The 4085-nt window shown below is 44.0% G+C and overlaps 1 protein-coding gene across 2 annotated transcripts in view; it reads right to left on the minus strand.

Annotated features, from left to right (window-relative positions):
• Nucleotides 1-3015, minus strand: part of slc38a3a (solute carrier family 38 member 3a) — a 28832-nt gene extending 25817 nt beyond the window's left edge. Inside the window, exon 1 of one of the 2 annotated variants that reach the window (XM_023996940.2) lies at nucleotides 2772-3015. The gene's annotated coding sequence lies outside the window, so the exon portion shown is untranslated. The remainder of the gene's footprint in view (nucleotides 1-2771) is intronic. The other variant, XM_023996947.2, reaches the window with a different exon arrangement.
• Nucleotides 3016-4085: the final 1070 nt, after the last annotated feature.

Genomic DNA, 4085 nt, shown 5'->3' on the forward strand with positions numbered 1-4085 from the left:
ACACGACCCGCCAGCCAACCTTCAAGTCCCAGGACAGACCCCCAGCCACCGAAACCTTCCAATACTCCAGGGAGGACCCGCCAGCCACCAGCTCCACATCCCAAGGACAGAACCTACCAAGCCACCCCTCCAATCCCAGGACAGACCTACCAGCCACCCCTCCAAACCCCAGGAAGACTACCAGCAGAGTCCTGCAATCCAGGAACAGACCTACCAGCCACCTCCCAATCACAGGACCAGACCCACCAGCCACTCCTCAATCCAGGCAGACCCTGCAGCCACCTCGCCCTCCAAATCCAGGACAGACCACACGCCACCCTCCAAGTCAGGATCAGACCGCCAGCCACCTTCCATCCCAGGACAGACCTACCAAGCCACCCCTACCGCAATCCCAGGAAGACTACCAGCCACCCCTCCAATCCAGGACAGACCTACCAGCCACCTCCAATCCCAGGACGACCTCAGCACCCCTCCAATCCCAGGACAGACGCTAACAGCCACCCTCAATCCCAGGACAAGACTCGCCACCTCCAATCCCATGGACAGACCTACCAGCCACCTCCAATCCAGACGACTACCAGCCACCCTCAAAATCCAGGACAGACCGCCAGCCACCCCTGCAATACAGGAGCAGACCACCAGCCACGCCATCAATCCCATGGACAGCCCACCAGCCACCCTAATCCAGGACAGACCCACAGCACCCTCAATCCATCTTGAATGCGGAGCCAGGTCAACCAATCAGCTATCAACCGCCATGCCCTGAGTTGGGGGGGGGGGGGGGGGGGGGGGGGGTCACTGACTGGAGCCCTGCTTATCAGCCCTGTTCTCCAGCCTCACCTGTAAAGTTCTCTGTTTCATTTAGGGACCGGGGAGAAAACACAATAACTCCAAAACAGTGAAAAGATTGTTCCTGTGCAAAATGTCCAAATGTCATCAGTTTAARCGGTTTTAAGGAAATGAAAAGCTGAGAAAACGATGAAACACGTTTCTGATAAGACTTCAGGTTGTCTTGAGTGCATATTTGATGTGGTTGAAATACTGTGTGCTTGCATTAACAGTGTCACAGGTAACACGTTACACACGCATTTGCATTTTCTCAACAGGTACTGAAAGAAATAAGTCATARTTCTCCACTCCTGTTTCCGAGACAAAATTAACATTTGTTGTATAATTTTACTGCAAGAAATGCATAATTCTGCATGAGTTAATATCATATTATACTACATGTAAGCGGTTATAGGCCTATAGTCAGTGTCCAGATTTCAGTTACTATTCTGTTTAACCCATATGAACTTAAATTAGAAATATTATTTTTATTCATCGATACAGGTATACTCGTGAGCTGGATTTCAAAGGTGCATGTAAACAGCTTATCCTGAATAAGACCTTAAGAGGGATATGAGCGACTATCTGGACTACTCTGAGCATGTAAACATGGTCATTGATTTATATATAAACTAGATGACTAACAGGGGGTGCTGTTTTGAAGCCTCTACCCCTCTATCTTGGCACTTTCCAACCACGTTTGTAAAACATATTTTGGAAGCTATAGAAATTAATTTATTAATGTCTACATTTGTTTTTGCAACGTTTATTATATTACAGACACCCTAGTGCATACATTTAAACAATATTATATGAGCTAAACATTCACATAAAAATATATATTAAAACATTTTCCTTAAAGTATATTTTTTGGAAAGTTCTAATGTTACTGTCCCCACTACAACAACAAAACACTTAAATACATGTAATTTAGTACTTAAAACATTTAATTGACATACTGTAGAATTCCATTCATTCCTATGGAGGCCTGCTCCTACTGGGGAGTACCAATATGGCTGACCGGTGGCTTCAAAGCTTCTCAATGGCCAATACATAGCATCAGCAAGGGTTTATATACATCATTGGTTTTGACGTGGGAGCGTGGGAGGTAGGCATATTGGGAAATAAATGGTCCCCCATGCGGTCTATGATACTTATCCACTGCTACATTCCACATGACCAGGACTCATATTTCAACAAAGTATGGGCAAATGCTACTTATACGGACCTATATGCAACAAGAGACTTGCTCTTTAAAAATTCTGATTGAAATAGAAATAAATTGATTAGCACAATGGATATAATTTATCCCACATGCCTATCACATGTTGTCTCATTCAGTGAGGGGGTTTCCTTACAAGATCATATACATAGAGGTACATTTAGGTACTCCCAGGGGCCATGCATGCACTGTTTTTTAATGGTTATGCTATCTGGCTATGAAACTTGAGTCACATGTGCAAACACACATGGAGTGCACAAGATATTGTGAAGGTGGCAAAATCAAATGGAAATGTGGTTTTTATGTAGTCTTCAAGGCACCAAGGTCTGGACGAGTAAGACAACGAAACGAACTGACAGTTGTCTCCTTCTAAGAAGGCACATGTTGGTGACATTTGCGCGTCGCGCCATAAGCCTATTAAATATTTGTGAGAAAAAAAACTAAACTAAGGGATAAGAAATAAGGCACATTAAATCGTATATGGCATATGAAGGCATTGCTCATTCATGTGAATAAGGAATGGTTATTTTTCTTTTTCACCAACGTGTTGTCAGTACGCGTCAATTGGGTTTCATAAATGGAATAGATTCTCGAGCTTCAGTTTTGAATGAACTATGTATTAAATTGTGGAACAATCAATCAAAACATTCGACAATTCAGTGATCAATGAATCGTGTTTCTTTACACAGAGGCAAGCGTTGAAATACTGTTAAAATCTTACCAGTTGAGTCGAGTGTCACGCTGTGAATTAATTCCGTGTTTAARTATATATTTTACACCTCTTTACTCTCAACGCTATCCTCTTCTTTTCTTGACTCCTCGGTCTCTTCTCTTTTTTTTCTCTAAGATAATCACGCGCACTCAATTATCTCTTGTAGTTTGTAGTAAAACAAAAATGTTCATTGAGAGATGAACCGCATTTATAAATGGACTATAGCTGAGCTGTCAGGCTTGTTTTAAGTTCCGCCTCCCCTGTCGGTGCCTGCTATCTATTCTATTCGTTCAAGGTTCCCACTCTCTGTGCGCGTGGTGAGGAAATAATCGGAAACGCACGGTGGGTTACTTTCATGTCCTTAGTTTTTACTGCCTGTAATGTACCGTAGCGAATTCGGTGGGTAGCCCAGATCCGGACTCGTCAAGCAAACACATTAACCGTTACGCCAAGATGTCCAAACCTTTTGATGAGATCACCAGGTGTTGGGTTAAGGTAGCTACAATACAAACCATACGATATGCATGCAGCAATGCCATGTAGGCTCATGTACACTCAGTTGAAACATTTTGGCAGGCTATTGGAACACCTCTCAGAACCTTATCCTACATGTGTTAATCAAGCATCATGCCCTGTCTATTTACATCAGGGCCCCTCATGATGAGTTCAGATTGTTTTGTGACCCACACCACCATCAGAGTTGCCCATCACTGATTTACATCATGAAATGTTATAGAGCTGGGTGGAGAGCAATATCTAGCAAATTGACATTCTTACGCTTCATGCAAGGCACTTGTACTTGGACATGCACGCCTAGTCACCTACTATATCCATATTTGCCAGAGTCCCATCAAAGAGCCTAATTGGTTACCGTACCATACAGTGCCATACTGAGATTTGTCACCAAGATCTCTGTTGTGAAGATGCCGTGTCTCTGGAATGGGAAGTGGAGGATCAGATACCTCATGGTGAGAAATGAGAGAAACACAAGGCTCGAGAGCCTTTAGACTGCCAGAGGGGGAGAGGTCAGCCTTTAGACTGCCAGAGGGGGAGAGGTCAATGTGTGGGCTGACAGATGAATAGACCGACTGTGCGACACTTCACAAATTAATTGTTTTAATTGAATGGTTCTGCACCAGGCTTGGTTGAGTTATACTGCCACACATGCACTTGTAGGTTTTTTTTGGTTTCCACCCCTGAAGAAATCTGGTGTGTGTGTGTGTGTGTGTGTGTGTGTGTGTGTGTGTGTGTGTGTGTGTGTGTGTGTGTGTGTGTGTGTGTGTGTGTGTGTGTGTGTGTGTGTGTGTGTGTGTGTGTGTGTGT

Source organism: Salvelinus sp. IW2-2015, linkage group LG1, assembly GCF_002910315.2.
Source record: "Salvelinus sp. IW2-2015 linkage group LG1, ASM291031v2, whole genome shotgun sequence".
Classification (NCBI taxonomy): domain Eukaryota; kingdom Metazoa; phylum Chordata; class Actinopteri; order Salmoniformes; family Salmonidae; genus Salvelinus; species Salvelinus sp. IW2-2015.